The 17,337-nt window shown below is 44.1% G+C and overlaps 1 pseudogene; it reads left to right on the forward strand.

Annotated features, from left to right (window-relative positions):
- The first annotated feature begins 5,996 nt into the window (after nucleotides 1-5,996).
- Nucleotides 5,997-7,215, forward strand: LOC107109212 (annotated as a pseudogene).
- Nucleotides 7,216-17,337: the final 10,122 nt, after the last annotated feature.

The raw sequence follows: 17,337 nt of genomic DNA on the forward strand, positions 1-17,337 counted from the left end.
CAGAGAAAAGACATAAACTACATTTACAGCTAACTGGAAACCCCTGGTGGATTTTTTGCACGAAATGGAAAAAAATTAACTGTTGATCTATGGGTTTAAAGATTAAGACAAGAAAAAATTATAGACAAAAGAAAGGGTTTTTAAAATTTATGTATATTTAGAGTGAATGAATAGAGAATTAAGTTGTACTAGCCATAGATGAAAGTTGGAATATATTCCCTTCTTTTTTCCCCTTTTCTCTCCCCCCCCCCATTTCTTTTCTCTCTCTCTTCTCTTTGTTTTTTTTCCTGGCTTTTTTCCTGAATTCTTTTTGTGTGTATATTGTTTTTATGAGTTCTGCTTAAAATGTAATAAAACTTGTCACTGCAAGAAAAGAGAGAGAGAGAGAGAAATGTGGAGGGGTGTGTGTGTGTGGGACCACCCAGGTCCACAGCATTCAGCTTACTGAATTCTGTTTAGCTTGCTTTTTTAATTGGTAAATCAGGTTGGCCTTCTACTTAAGCTCTATGTAGAAAGGTAATTGAACTGGTAAAGAAGAAACTGAATAGAAAAAATCTTGGTCATTTTTCTGCCACTAGTCCTGCTAAACCACAGGTTAATACTGACTAGATCTTGCACATTCTATAGTTTAGTTTAACGGGCAAAATGACACTGAAAATAAGCAAATAGTTTCAAACATCTGGAACTGATATTCCAGCAGTTGATAATCTCTGTGCAGTAAAATTACCCTTACCTCTTTGCAGGATAAACCAAGCAGACAACCTACTTCAGGGTATGAAAGTCCATGTTCAGATATCAGTACTATACAGGATGCAGTAGCTCATCTTCTAACAAAGGCAGTTCACCCCAAGTACTTTTAGTCCTCCAGGGTCTTTATGCTTCTTGTTGCTCTCAAGGCACAATTCAAAGCGCTGCTTATGACCTACAAAGTCATAAATTAATTTAATCCTACATTATGAGGCAAGTTCCTATCCCTCTGCTTCTCATTAGTACTGCCCACTTTTGGATAATAGTACTCACATTTTGGAAAGTTTTGTAATGTTCAGATTATATGTTTATTTTATTGTTTCTGTCAAATACTGGGTTCCATGGATGGTCTAATACCAAGCCTAGTGATCAGCTCTCCTTTATTAATGATTCAGCAAGAACAAAAAGTGAAAAGCCAGGGCAACTGCCCTGTTTAAATAGCATGCGACTCCACCCACTTCCCCAAACACCTACCAATGATATGCCATTGTCAGTACCATTAATTCCTCATTGGCCACCTCCAGAATCCTGGTGGGCTATTGTTCTAGAGCTCCAAGCTCAGCCGGTTTCTGGTAGAAACAGTCCTGGAATGTTTCAGTCCCGATACATAACAGTTTCCAAATATTGGACTGAAACAAATAGAAACTGCGTGTGATAAACCACACAAAAAAGGTCAGATTTAAAATGCTAGCAATAAAATCCACACTCTATGTAATAATGATGATGAATAAAACATAAATCAAATAAAATACAAACATGATTTGCTTTCTAATTTTCTGGAAAAGGTATTTTTAAAAAAATTAAACAAATCTACCATTTTGTAGACTTACAGTAGTGGTAGTGTTCATGTACACATATGATATTTCCAGTAGAAGGAATATATTTTCATTGTTCTCTGTTGGAGTTTTGTAGACTGACAAATGTGAATTAATTCAACAAACAAATTGCAATTAGATGATCTGCATAGTGTGTTTCTCCTACTCATAATCAACTCCCCTTCAGTACTTTAGAGAGAAGGGCAGAGAATGTGGATTTGTGACAGGCTTGATCATAAATACTTTTTGGTTTTTATAAATTAAGATTTGGCCATATAGTCAGGAGGTTTCTGTGTGCTTCCACCTGTGTAAATCTTACATAGATTACAGGTTTGGAACTGTCTCCTTTAATGGTCAGATGCTGGATTAGTTAAGCCCCCCTCCATCTTGAAAAGACTGCTTACCAATTGGCATCTCGTCTTTCAGAGTAGTACGGTGATTAGAATGTTGGACTAGGATCTGGGAGAGCCAGGTTCAAATCTTCACTATGCCATGTGCGCTCGTTGGGTGACCTTGGGCTTGTGACTCTCTTTCACCCTGACCTACATCATAGGACTATGGTGGGGATAAAATGGGAGAGGGGAGAATGTTGTAAGCCACTTTGTGTCCCCACTAGAGAGAAAGCTGGGTATAAATAGCTCAAATACTTTATTCAAAAACTGTATTTGAATGTTTATTTTACAGAATATAGTCTCTCTCTCTCTCTCTCTCTCTCACACACACACTCACTCACACACACACTCACTCACACACACACACACACACACACACACACACACACACACTAATTCTCACTTTCCCCAAACAGGCTTTCATACCTAACTCGAATTTACTCCATCAACAGCAAACTTCTAATGCTGATAAATACAATACTAATTGATTACTGGAAGCTGTATCTTTTTATCAGCAGTTGCATAGGAATGTCTTTATAGCCAATATCAAAATGTTTGAAAGAGCATAACTAAGATCACTCAGGGACAGTCTTCTACATAAATAAAGGATCATGTCAGAAGTATTAGTTTAGACAGAACAGTTAATGATTACTGAAAATATATGAAAAAAAACCTTGAATAAGGCTCAGAAACTGACTGGTATCCGGTGTAGATGTTTCACCATGAGTAAGGTCTGGTTTTGCCAGCTCATACCTTAGCAACTGGGCAATGACATTCTGTACCTAGACAGACTGTTTGCATGGTGGGTTATAGCAGTCCATTCTGAACACACGCATGATATGAGCATATTCTCTTTGTTCATTTTTGATGGCATCTGGTAAACCAGTCAAAATATTGACAAGTTTGAATGGACTTTAGAATTATCTTCCATTTTTCTCAGATTTCAAAATCTAGCAAGGGGTGATCTCAGGACAGTAACTTACACAAAGTCAAATGTCAATCTGCGGCACATGGACTATGGCCTTGAGGACTTATGCCAGTCACTGGTGTTGCAATTTGCTTAGCAACTGGCAAAATGCATAATGTTCAACTACATTCAAACCAGCAAAGAATGACATGGAGTTCCCACTATAACAAAAAGAGATAGTTATGTCTACGTATGTAAAGTGGCAGAGAGCAGCACTGTCAGGATGTAAGAAACTGAACAGTATCCATATGTTTATATGTATGCAAGCATGTATTTAGTTGTGCCACTTTTTCATAGACCTCCTCAAGGGTGGTTCACAAGTGAAAACACTACCATAAAAACCAGAATTTACTTTATCAACATAAAAAACAAACCATTAAAAACAATACCATGGCCATAAAAACAAAGGTATTAAACTGGAAACAGAACTTAAAACAGTAAAAAAGATTAAAACCCCGTTAGTCAAAAGCTTTGGTACAAAGAAATGCTGGCTTAATGTTGTGGAGAAGAGTGTTATTCTATACTGGAGTTCTGCCATACTCTGATTTGGAATCTCCCTCCTAAAGAAGAACACAATCCCTGCAAAGCAATGTCCCCAATCCCCAGTTTTATCAGCTGAAATATACTGGGTTCAGATGTGTTCAGCTCATAGTTTATTAGTGATTTCAACTAAACTCTAAGACAACTCTAGCAGGACTGGAGATTTGCTTAAATGCGTGCAAAACACCACACCCAACACACAGGCTATTTACAAGATAACTACCGTTCAATAGGTCCCTTTCAGGATCCTAGTAGTCTATTGTTTAGGTGTTCAAGCTAGGTCAGTTCTCTGGTGCACTTTGAGCTTAATACATAACACAGCCATTGTAGAAAGATGAAGGGACAGCCCCATACCCAGAAAATTTTTGTTGGTGGTGCACCAAAATGCCACCTGGGAAGGGTGGGCTTTGGGGAGTGGAGGGCTGCTGGAGACCAGCCAGGCTCCTCTGCAGAGCATGGGTGGGCATGTGTCATTCCAGGCACTGGTCTCTTCACTGCCTCCAGAGCAGGTTGGTTGGGTTGGGCTTGGCACTGGCCTTTCACCCCCAACCTTTGGAGCCCAGCGCTTGCAGGGTCAGCAGCAGGTAATCCTCTCTCCAAGCCTTTTCCCCTGCATCAGCAGCAGCCTGGATGGTTGCCTTGCCTTGCTGGCATCCTGCACTGGCCAGCCGTCCCCTTCTTAGCCTCCTTTTCCTCGCTGTGTCACCTCTTCTAATTGAAGAAGAACGTAGAGTCACCTGACTAAAGTGAGCTGGATTTCAGAAGCAGCAAGCAGCTGGCCAACCAGCCGACTGAGCAAGCCCCTCTCTCTCTCTCTCGCCCCTCCCTGATCCAACCCTTCCCTCCCTCCCTGCCCTCTTGGTTACCCTGCTGACCAAGGGTGCCTGGCTGAGTGAGTGGTGCCAGCATCATGTGACAGTGCTGCTGAGTACCAGGAGCCCTTGCCAGACTGTGTTGGGGGGGGGGGAAGCAAAGAAGGAGAAGGCGAGCACTGCTCTTTGGAGAGGGTGCCAGGCATACGGGCCTGCGCAGGGACCAATGGTTTCAAAAGGTGCTGAGAAATCTAGGAATACCAGCATGCTCAGTCTCTGGCAATCATCCTTAAAAGCCCACCTGTCCTCCAGGACTCTGAAAGAATTCTTTTGATTTAGGGCTAATGCAAATCCAAGTGACTGCTGGCCATGGGCCGGGGTGAGCCAGCCTCAGTTTAAGAAGAGTGAAGAAACTTTTTTACTTTTGGACAGGGATTTTGTGGTTCTGGAAAAGAGTGCCAGCTTAGCTAGGCTTTTATTTGGCTTTTTAGTTAGGGTTTGTGGGTTGGCAGAAAACTTATTTTGGTGGTACAAATAAGCATCCTGTTAAGGCCCCATCATTCCTAACTGGTGTGTGTAGGTTCTGTGGTAAGGTACTCTGTGAGAGAAAAGAGCAGCCTTGAACCTGCTGAGGCACCCTGTCCAGAGAAAAGGGAATCAAATCTCCCCTCAGGAGTTTATTTGAGAGCCAGCTTTGCTTTATATATTTAAATTATCCACACATCATGTTTACCTTAGTACTTTATTTTCTGTTAAATAAACCTTTGTTGTTTATCTCCATCTGTGTCTTGTCTGTCAAGTCACAAATCTGAGAAAATGTGATCTCTACTGATTTCAAGAGTAAGTATAGCCTTCATCTAGCAGGCTCCAAATAAGAGACCTTTAGGGAACACATGGTTTATATGCTATGAGAGCCAGCATGGTGTAGTGGTTAGGAGTGACATATTCTAATCTGGAGAACTGGGTTTGATTCCGCACTCCTCCACATGAAGCCACCTGGGTGACCTTGAGTCAGTCACAGCTCTTTCAGAGCTCTCTCAGCCCCCCAGAGCTCTCTCAGCCCCCCAAGTCTAGCTTGCCACCTAGTGGTGCATAACACTAAAAGAGCTAGAACTTCAGGCTGCCAGACAATCTTAGGAACTCCTGGCTATACAACACACAATGCCATGTGATAATTATTAATTATTATATGCTACCAATCTTTAATTCAAAGCTTGTGTTCCCCTTTTTGATTGTGGGCAGTTGGGGTTTAAACAAACTATACGTGAGGTCGGAGGGGGTGACTGGATATTTATCAGTCCAGAAGTCAGTTGCCTCAGAGTCTCTCCCCCCCACCTCTCTCACCCCATAGTTGCCACACTGCCTTAGGATGGGACTCCCTGAAAAACAAAAGCATGTCCTTCTGAAATCATTGGGCAAGTGTTTACAAATGCCATTGAAAATTATTGTTAAAGTGCATTGAAAGTGCACTGAAAGTGCATGATCATTGGAAATGATTGGTAAATTGCATTGAAAGTGCATTATTTAATGTGTGTAAAAGCAGCTGTTGTTGAATGGAAAAGAAGACTGCAGGTGCTCCAAGAATCTGAGTGGTATAGTTCTATAAAACAACATGAAGCTGCTCCAGCACCTCTTTGCTTCAGCAGCGTGCCTCTGCTGAAGTCTTTGAAGTCGTTTCTGCTGCCACCACCCCAGGCCCACCCATCCACCTCAGATTACAAAGATGAGTACCACCACTACCTGCCAGAGCTCCTCTTACTGCCTCATGTTTGGGGGCAGCAGCTGGCCCAGCACCTTGGGCAGTACCTGCTACATCACCTCTTCCAGCCACTACTCGTTTGGCAGTGCCATCAGGCCCAGCAGCATCCGCCTGGTCTCCTTCACACTTGGCAGCATCTATGTGACCAGGTTGTCTTCTGTGCAGTTGTGCAGCAGATTCCCACAGCAGGTGTGCCTTGTTTCTGACACCAGTGTGGACTTCTCCGTGGCCAACACCATCAACACAGAGTTCAAGGCCAACTGTGCAGTTGCGCAGTTGTCTTCCATGAGCTTCAGGTCCAGATCCAGGAACAACATATCCAGGTTGATGTGGATGTTGCTAAACCCGATCTGACTGCTGCCCTGTATGATGTGCATCAGCAGTATGAAAGTGTTGCTGCTAAGAATCTTCAGGAAGCTGAAGAGTGGTACAAATCCAGATTTGCAGATCTCTCTGAAGCATCTAGCAGGAATAATGATGCCTGCACCAGGCCAAACAAGAAGCAAATGAATACCACAGGCAAATTCAGTTTCTCACCTGTGAAGTGGATGCACTTAAAGGAACTATTAGCCACAAGGTATAGATAGGGGCTCTGGGGCAAGTGATGCTCTGTCATCTTGGTGCTGGGGGGGTGGTCAACAGTGGGAGGGCTTCTAATGTCCTGGCCCCACTGGTGGACCTCCTGATGGCACCTGGTATTTCTGGCCACTGTGTGACACAGAGTGTTGGACTGGATGGGCCTTTGGCCTGATCCAACATTGGCGTCTCTTACGTTCTTATGTTCTTATGAACTAATGAATCCCTGGAATGCCAGAAATGTGAGATGGAAGAGAACTTCTCTGTGAAGCTGCTAATTATCAAAACAATATTGCCCTTCTCCAGGAAGAGATTCAAAACAGGAAGGAAGAAATGACTCGCCACCTTCGTAAGTACCAAGAACTGCTGAATGTAAAGATGGCTCTAGAAACTGAGATTGCCACCTACAGGAAACTGCTGGAGGGAGAGTAGAGTACAATTAGTATGCCTCTTCCTACTTTGTTTCCCTGAACCTGAGGGAAACAAACCTTGAGTCTGTCCCAATTATGGACATCCATTCAAAGACAACACTCCTCTCATCAAGACTGTTGAAACGAGAGGTGGACAGGTTTTTAATGAAAGTTCCCACCATGATGATCTGGAGTAAAGGAAAAACAGCACATCACTCTAGTGCAGAAATGAAGCCTTACCAGCAAGACTTAAAAGACAAACAGCTTTCAAGTGCTTTTCTGCAGTGCACGGCCCTCCCAGAGGCGGTGGCTCGTTCTGTCCCCTTCCCATCGGCCGGATGCTCTCAGTGGAGGGGCAGATACTCGTGTGATCGGCACCTCTACCGTAACCACGGGACCTCGCCGGAACGTCTGATCCTGCAGCAGCGCGGTATTTTGCCCCGGGGGCAAAGAGCCACGCTTCCCCCCCGCATTTTCCTGGCCGTGTGGCCGGGGCCATTGTTGATTTGGAAACAATAATTAAATTAGCCTCACATACAGTACTCCAACCCAATGGAATGGAGTTGCCTCAGTAGTCTCGTCTTTTCTGATTGATATTTGAATTCCATTGCTAAAATGGGGCAATAGATACCTGGTGCCATTCTCTTTATATTGGGGGGGGGGGGATTCTTAAAACTGATGAAAGTGAAGATTGCATCATTACTGGACAGCTGACCATTCTTTGGCCCTTCAAGAGCAATCATGAGTTAAAAAAAATTAAGGTCTTGCATAAGGACTTTTATTTGTAGTTTTCTGTCTGTGTTTGTTCTGAGCTGGTGTTGCCAAGCAAACTTTGGAAAGGATTTTCCTTCTTGTTTGACTGTGCCTTGTCATGGACGTCTATGGTCACAGTTACTCTGCAAAATAACACTTCTCTTCTGCCCTTTGAGCGACATGGTTCAAAAGCTAGCTTCTTTATGACTTCTGCACTTAATGTCCTTCTGTTTTCAGATTGTTTTACTAGCATTCTCCCCCCTCCCCCAGTATCTAGTTGAATTCATATGGTTATTTTTCAAGTTATGCAGCCAGGACACTTCATTATAAATCATTGTAGATGCTGGAAAAGACTGAAGGTCAAAGAAGAAGGGGACGCCAAAGGATGAGATGGTTGGACAGTGTTATCAATTCAACAAATGTGAAATTAAGTAAACTCCAGAGGACGGCGGAAGACAGGAGGACCTGGTGTGATTTGGTCCATGGGGTCGCAAAGAGTTGGACTTGACTGTGCAACTGAACAACAACAACAACAACAAAAGTTTAAGTCTTACATTGGATCATAGTGGTTTCTGATATCCAGGAAAAGAGAGGTCCACTGTATCACAACCAATTCACAAACAGAGCTCAAGGTTTTTATTTAGAGGTAGCTGCTATGAGAACATTACTTGAGGTTGTGAGTTCAAGTGAACTGGCAGTAATAGTGCTGATGACTAGAAGTTTGCAGAACAGGTCCTTTTTCCTTTAGGTGTGATAGATTATAGTGTATTTCAGCAGACTGTACTCTTGAGGAAGTTTCCCCCCCAAATGGATTAGATTGTATTGGAAGCCTGTTGAGCACTTGTGCACCATCTGCATTGCACTCGCAAGCATGTATAGCAGGGGTAGAGGTTGAAGATGGAGTGCTTTCTGTTGTGAGAAAAATAAAATAGTTGGTTCAGAAAATTTAAACCCCATTTATACAGTTAAAATTTTATAAAGAAATCATAGTGTTTTTCTCCTCTATTTCTGTAACTTTCCAAACAGCTAGCAGCACATGACTCCCAACATGATTTTGCTAGGCCTTTGTCTCAAGAGATATCTTTCCTCCATCTTACACAGGAACCAAGATCTGCATTACATTGTTCATGAACCTAAAGAATTTGGAAACATTTAGACCTAAAGAGATTGGTATGCACCATCCATTAAGTCAAGGAAGCCAGAATATTTGCAATACAAAAGGCTTGCCCACATGCAGAAACCCACATCTCACCTCCAGCCAGCAAACAGTGCCTGACTGTCTGACCTGAGTCAAGGGAACAAAGAACTTCCAGAAATTGTAACATTCTTGTCTTTGTCATTTAGAGATTCGAATGCTATCTTGCATTGGTTTGCAAAGGAGCATCAGGGTGTCCCATTGCCTCTGGAATGTGTGAACTAATGGCCCATATTAACAGGGCAGTTAGATTAATTGATGCAGTTTATGATTTCTATGGCTCTATCGAAATGTATGGGACCAATATGGTATAAAAGGAGGCCAGAAGCTTCATTTCAGCACTGACTCTCGGAGATCCAGAGAAGGCTTTGCCTTTCGTGATCTCTCTGGGCCAGTCCAGAAGCTTCTGCTGCATGGGGAAATCTTTTTCTATATATATATATAAATTTATTGTTTAAATAACCTTGTGTTGCATTCCAGCTAACTTTCTTTTAACATTCTACCCGCTTTGGTAAGGGGCACTCACCAGACCATTACGAATCTAGAGGTGCAGGTAACACTATACAGGGTTAGTTTAGACAAGTGCTACAGGTGCATTCTTACGACACTTTCCTTCGCACAGCTATCATTTGGTATCATTTTTCCTTCCTGTGCAATATTATTTACATCTTCCCCAAACAATTCTCTAATTTCTGCATCTACAGGAATTGCATTCTACTTTCCATGCAACCTGTGTTTCATACTTTTCATATCTGCATGTGTGTGTGTGTGTGTGTGTGTGTGTGTGTGCGCACCTGGAAGTCATGGCGACCTCTGGTGACTGAGACCGATTCCCCACAAGAAGCTGTGCTGCCCTTGCTCTTCTGTTTCCCCTGCTTGCATTGTTCAACTTCACACCATTCCTTGTGTGGCCGCATTTTGACCCGCAGCTCCCCCTGATTTCCTCAAGAAGATGCCGGGGGGGGGGGTAATTAGGGGGAGCTGTGGGTCAAAATGCGGCCTCTCAGTGAATAGTGTGAAATTGACCACTGCAAGTGGGGGGAAACAAAAGTGCGAGGGTGGCACAGCTGCTTGTGGGGAATTCTGACTGTGTGTGCACCTGGAAGTCATGGTGACCTCAGGTGACTGGCCCCTATTGGGGGCCTGGAGGATATTCAGAGAGATGGCTGAATAAAGCCTGCCCCCACCTTCCAACTGCTGGTATTCCAAGGAGGTTTCCAATAAAAGTCCTTGCCAGAGTCGACCCTGCTTAGCTTCTGAGATCTGATGAGATTGGGCTTGCCTGGGCTATCCAGGTCAGGGCACGTGCAACCTGTGTTTCTATGGGCAAGTTTGTGGTGAATCCTCCCCCAATGTAATTTCCTTTCCCCCCCCCCCTGCAAGTGACATTGCATGCCAGTACATTGCATGCCCCTAATTCCTCCCAGGGGGTTGCCAGCTGTGGCTGACAACCCAGTTTTGATGTCACATTTCTTTTTCTTGTCCCTTTACCCTTCGCATTTTTGAAATGCACCATACAATTCTATGGCATTTAAAATCTCTTCCTTTACATCCCTAGAATATGTCCTTTAGATGAACAGTTCTATGCAGGTCAAACCCCACTTTTTGAACACATCTGTTATAGCAATCTCTACTTGAAAGTTCACTTCCAAGCCCAATGCATTTCGTGGAGGGCCATGAGGACTCACTGCCGTAATGGTGTGGGAACTATTACCAGACTTCCCCATAATAGGCAGTCCTTGTGGGCTGACAGCTCATCCTGGTGGGAGGAGAATGCTGTGAACTCCGGGCCCACCTGACTAGTGGGCCACTCCTGCCCCACCCAGTCCAGAACATGGGACAGAATGCTGTCCTGAACGGTATGGCAGGACACATCGATTACCTGAAGGGGCCTGTCCAGCAGGTCCTCAAGGAACAGGATCTGGTGCGCGGGCACTGGGTCCGGGTCACCTAAAGGCAACGGCAAGTGGCTGAGGGTGTCTGCATGGCCCATCACTTTTCCGGGTCGGTGTAACAGCGCATACCGGTAGCCCATGAGGAAGATGGATCAACGGAGCACTTGGGGAGACAGCATTTGTGGCGTCGGGCAATCAGGGGCCAGGAGACCCAAGAGGGGTTTGTGGTCAGTGATGATGGTGAAGGGCCAGCTGTACAGGTAGTCGTAGAACTTCTTGACCCTCGCCACGATTGCCAATGCCTCCTTGTTGATTTGAGCGTAGTTGAGCTCGGCCAAGGAGAGGGTCCTGGAGTAGTAGGCCACTGGGACCTCCTGGCTGTTGGGCAGCTGATGGCCTAGGATAGCACCAACCCCATATGGCGAAGCGTTGCAGGTGAGGACCATGGGAAGCACTTCATCGAAGTGTGCCAGGAACACGTTCGAAGTCAGCAGGTCCTTGACAGTGGCTTGCTTTGGGCCCTAGACCCACTTGGCTTGTTTGTCAAGCAGACAGTACAGGGGCTCCGCGATGGTGGCTTTGTGGGGCAAGAAAGAGTGGTAGAAGTTCAGCAGCCCCAAGAAATCCTGGAGTTTGGCCTTGGACAAGGGTGACAGAGTGTTGACAATGGCATTGATTTTGTCTGGTGTTGGATGAATGCCCTGTGCATCGAACGCAAATCCCAGGAACTCTACCTGTGGCACCCCCAGCAAACACTTCTCCTGCTTCACCTTCAACCCAGCTGTGTGGGTTTTGTAAGATCCCTGGGGCGACACTGACCCCGAATTGCAAGCGCCACACCCAAAAAGTGCCCCAATGTGTGATGATTGTTTGGGCCTCAGCCGTGGCATCGTCGACAGGAAGCTGCTGGTATGCTTGGGCCAGGTCCAATTTGCCAAAAACCTTTGCGCCTGCCAATGTGGCCAAAACATGACTGACCACCAGGATCAGGTATGCGTGGTCCTGGAGGGCTTTGTTGATAGTACACTTGTAGTCCACATAGATGTGGACGTCCCCATTAGGCTTGACCGGTGTTACTATGGGGATCTCCCAATGGGCATGCGGCACCAGTTCCAGGACTCCTTGGACTACCAAGCGCTCCAGTTCCCCATGAATCTTGGCCTTGAGGGCGAACGGGACACTCCTGGCCTTTAAACAGATGGGCCATGCCGCCGGGTCAAGGTCAAGGGCCACGTCTGGACCTGTGTAGTGGCCCAGTGTACTATTGAAAACCGCTGTGACCTCACTGCACACATCCTGAAAATTGGATGGCTACCGGTGGTGCACCGCAGTTATTCCCAGTCCCAAAGGTGCGAACCAGAACAGACCCAGTAAGCTTGTGAGTTGGTGTTAGCAGCGGTGGTCGATGACCGTGAATCCCGTCGAGGTGGGCGATGAACCTGATGGAATTTCATCCTCATCTGATATGTCTGAGGTCGGGGAGGCATATGCCTGGTGTGCCGCATGTGCGCGGTGATCCTTATGTAATTTTTTTGTATGCGGTGGCTTCTCGCAGGGCCTTCTCGAGGGTTAGCTTATCTTGGCTCATGAGCTTGCGGCAGAGCTTATGTTCCCAGAGACCCACAACCAATTGGTACATTAGAGCATCTCCGAGGTCTGGGAATCCGCATTTGGTGGCCAAACAGCGTAGACCGGCCAGAAAATTGGTGACCTCTTCCTCAGGCTTCTGTTGCCGTGCAAAGAAATCTAGGTGCCACGTCATTTTGGTCAGTTGTGATGTGGAGTGGTCAGTGATCGCCTTGATCAACTCATCGTACTTCACCTCTGCCAGGGACTTTGGAGCGAGGAGATCTTGCACCAGCCATAAGGTTGCGATTCCGCAGGAACTGAGCAGCAGTGATTTCTTTTTCTCCTCACTGGTGATGTTATGGAAATGGACGTAGTAGTTGAGCCGCTCCACCTACATTTCCCACAGCTCGGGGTGAATGGCGTCGAATTCCGGAAGATGTCCCGGAGCAGCAGCCATGACTCAGTGGCCTAAGCGAGGCCTGGAGGCCTGAATCTCTTCATTTTTGGGAGTGCTGCGAGGCGCGGTGCTCTGGAGCTCATTGTCGTTGCGCAGTGCGATGCTCGTGTAGGAGTCTGAGTCTGGCTCACTCATCTGTACTGGGTTCAGACGTGTAGCAAGTGATCAGTTCATATTTATTAGTGGAATTCAGCTCAACTAAAGATAAACTAGCCAGGTTCGAACCCTGCTTTTATTCGTACAGCACACAACATCCAACACACACCCCACTCCCATGATTGGCTATTTACAGTGTAAGAGTCCATCATAGGTCAACCTTAGGATCTGGGCAAACCTGTTGGTCCACACTAGGATTCGAGTCGGCTATTGTTCTAAATCTTGAAGGTGCGCGAGACCGCATGGCTTCCTTACAGCTACATGTCCAGACATGTTTGTATCAATACATGACAGTAGTGATGTGCATTTGGATATATCAGGTCTAAATATATATCAAAAAACACTTTACTGGTATTTTTTGGATATATGCAGGTGTCCGGATGATATCCAAGATTTTCCTGGATATCAGGAAGTGGGTCCTGAAAAATCCTGAAAATATTAGCCATGAATATCCAGAGCCAGTTAGAAGGCTACCAGGCCTGTTCCCCCCCCCCTTTCTTCTCCTTTGTGCCTGTGTCTTGGCATGCTATGGTATGGCATGCTATGTTGGTTTTGCTTGGATTCTGTCCTTGTAAAATTGGTTCTGTTGGATTTGCAATGTTATTAATTAGGGGGTGGGACATTGGAAAGTACTCCACACATCACAAGTGCCATAGAAATGGCAAACAATTGTATTTCAGCATGCAAAATCTTCAGTCTGAAACATAACGGGAATGCAAATTTTTGCAATAAAATGTCTCATCCCTTACGGTAGGGAAAATATACTTCCTAATTGATCTTATCAAACACAGATTCATGGTATGTCACAGAATCAGTTTATCCAATTGTCATACTATCAGTGTCTTTTGGTAATGTGACCTAATTTGTCTTCAGTTTTTGGCACAATCACACACAGACACACACAAATAAGATTGTCATCTCTCAGTGTTACAGAGGGCATCCAGAGTTTTCATGAGTTAATATTTATATTATGTTTTGATCTTGCATAAAGTAAACCCTTTTATTTTCCTGGTCAGCACAAATTAGAAAGAAAAAAAAATGCTCTTGGAAACATAATGCTATCACACATACAGTGTGCAGTACACAATATGCTGCACTGGCGCTCCAGCTGTCCCTATCTCAAAATATTGCTTTTGTGATTACTTGCCACATTTGAATCCCTCATTCACAACACAATAGAAGATTGCCTGAAGCCGGCCAATGCTTTGGAGATGATCCAGTTGGTGAGATGGTTGTTTGCAAACATCTAACTGGCAAACAGAACAGAGGCAGAAGGCCGGAGGCACTCGGGCAAGGACAGTGGAATTTTCCATCCATCAAGATGGGTTTCAAAATCTTGCAGACATATTCAGTTAGTCAGTCAGTCAATCAATCAATCAATCATAAGCTTTATTGCATTAGCTCACAGCCTTAGCAACCAACAGCATCAGAGTTATAATGCAACAATCACAATAACAATAAAAACTCGAATATGCATTACAATTTTATAAACAATCTTTAAGATCACCACAAAAAAATGAGTTAAAACCAACATCAATTCAAACAATTCAGTCAGATAACTGACAAGATACATAGATTTATCCATCAGCCACATTAACAGTGGATGGTTTGGTAAGGCCTTTGCCATTTGCATCATCATCCATTTACTTTTGGCAGACATATTGACAGACTGCAAATGCAGAATGTGGTGTCGGGTAATGTTTGCTTATTGGCTGGGGGAAACCTTTTAATATGGCAGACAGCGGGGCTTTTGGAAATGACGACATTGCCATGCCTTTAAAGATGATAGAAGCAATGGCAGGCTGGTTTAACCTTAGTTGAAGGGAGCCCAAGTTTAGCTCACTTCTGTCATGGCTCATCAAGTGCTGCTTCTGTACACTTCAAGCACCTCCAAGTGGCTCCATCATAACCCCAGTTAAAAATACTCAAGCTGCCCCATTTATTGCAGTGTTGAAAGCAGATGTGTGCACATTGCTTTGGTGCACACATGGAAGTGTTCTCTCCCTCAAATAAACTCTAAGATTAAGGGAATTATTTGTCCATGCACTTGGGGACTCTTTTCTCTCCAACGGGCACTGCTTACCTCTGCAGAGAAGTTCATTGGATGTGGAAAGGGTATCAGGTCTACTGCTAGTAAAAAGGTAAATGAAAAGCTGACTTCATTAATATTGCAAATAAGCCAATGGGTGAAGTTTCAACCATTCTTGTATTAAAATGGCATCTGCATGTCCAGGCATATTATGAGGAACAAGAACAATAGGCCGATAATTTGCGGGCTCTTCTCTTGTGCCCTTTTTGAATATGGGGACCACTATTGCCATATTCCACTCTGAGGGGATAAGGCCTGAAGAATCAATAAAAGTGAAAAGCGTTGCAAGGAAGGGTGCCCACCAATCGATATTTTCTTTAAAATATTCAAGTACCAGTCCATCAGACCCTGGAGCCTTAGCAGATTTTAATTGAACAATGTAAGATTTAATTTCCTCTTGAGAAACTGGCAGCCAAGGAGACAAATCCTCAAAGTTGGCAGTTGTCACTCGGGTTGAAGGGGAGTCTATATACAATTGCTCAAAAGAAGTAACCCATTTGCAGGGGAGTTTTGGGGGATCAGTCTGGGAGAGAAAATTTTGTTTCTTATCAGTGACCAATCGCCAAAAAAGGGAAGAGTTTTTCTGTGTTTAATTTGGTGTAATTTTTTTCCTTTTGTTGGATTAGGTGTTTGTAATCCTTTTTTTTTGTGACCATAGTTCTTGTTGGGTTAGAAATCTTTGGTCACCATTTGATTTCTTAAACTGACAGTAAAGGGCAGAAAACTCTTTTCTTGCTTTTTGGCAATCTACATTAAACTAGGGTTTGGATTTCTTGTAAAATGTGGTGGATTGGCCTTTAGGTTTGTACAGAATGCAGACAGATCTCGGCAGATGTCCTAAATTTAGAGCCCCGGATTTTGTCAAATATCGCTTGCAACCCATGTCCTATTTATCGCAGCCAGATGTGAGGCTTTCCCCTCTGCGATGCTTGAGGGCAGATTCAAAAGGATCCCTACTGAATATAGGTTTTGTCAATGTGGTTCAGGAGTGGTAGAAACTATTGAGCATGTGATGCTCAGATGTAACTGGTATAACAAGACCCTTGACAAATATATTACTCTTGTCATAACAGATATGGTGGGACAAACAGGTGCTGAGAGCAGTGTAACCAATTGTTAATCGATGGGAACTGGAAAATGACTGAGACTGTGGAAAATTTTTGGGTAGCATGCTACTGCATCCGAAATACATGATCAAATACATAATAATCGGTAAAGGTAAAGGGTCCCTTGCTCGAAAGCCAGTCGAATCCGACTCTAGGGTTACGGTGCTCATCTCCGTTTCAAAGCCGAAGAGCCAGCGCTGTCCGAAGACTTTTCCATGGTCATGTGGCTGGAATGACTAAACACCAAGGCGCACGGAACGCTGTTACCTTCCCACCGAAGTGGAACCTATTTATCTACTTGCAATTTCTTGCTTTCGAACTGCTAGGTTGGCAGGAGCTGGAACTAGAGACAGGAGCTCACTCCATCATGCGGCACCCGGGTCTCGAACTGCTGATCTACTGACCTTCCACAGCCTGCAGTTCAGCGTCTTAACCACTTGAGCCACCACAACTAATAATCGTTGCCTAATAATCTCTGTGTTATGTTTTTCTTTATTTTATTATGTACAACTGTATTTTTATAAAGTTTTATTTTATTGTCTTAAATTCAGTTATATGAATGCTATATTTAAGCATGTGCATTCTATGGCTTGTTGCCGTAATAAATGCTTCAATCATATATATGCATGTAATTTTTAGATACCATTTAAGATATATATTTGCATGTAATTTTTATATACCATTTAAACTCTTGAACTCTGCTGTTGTAAATTAAGCTCTTGGTAAAATTATAAGTATCTCATTTCACTATTAAAAAGTTCAACTAACACTTTCAAAATGAGCATATGTCAAATAAATATAGTGAAAATCTTCTCTTTCTTGTACCTTACTCCTGTAGCCTCTTATTATTCCTTAGCTGGAGCTGATTCACATCTGCAAATTGGCTACTTTGTTCCTCTGAGTGGTCTCTCAGTCTTCCCTGAGCATGGAAGCACCAGGACAAACATCAGTGTGGAGTGGGAGACAGCAGAATGCTATAATAACAGTGGCTTGAGCAAGTGCTTGCCAGTGGCTAATGGCTACAGCCTGGTTCACAGTGATGCCTGCCATATGAACCTGTACCCAGGGATGCATTTGGTAAGCAGTAGCTAGAGGGGGG

Source organism: Gekko japonicus, unplaced genomic scaffold, assembly GCF_001447785.1.
Source record: "Gekko japonicus isolate JY-2015 unplaced genomic scaffold, Gekko_japonicus_V1.1 scaffold4, whole genome shotgun sequence".
In the NCBI taxonomy this organism is placed as follows: domain Eukaryota; kingdom Metazoa; phylum Chordata; class Lepidosauria; order Squamata; family Gekkonidae; genus Gekko; species Gekko japonicus.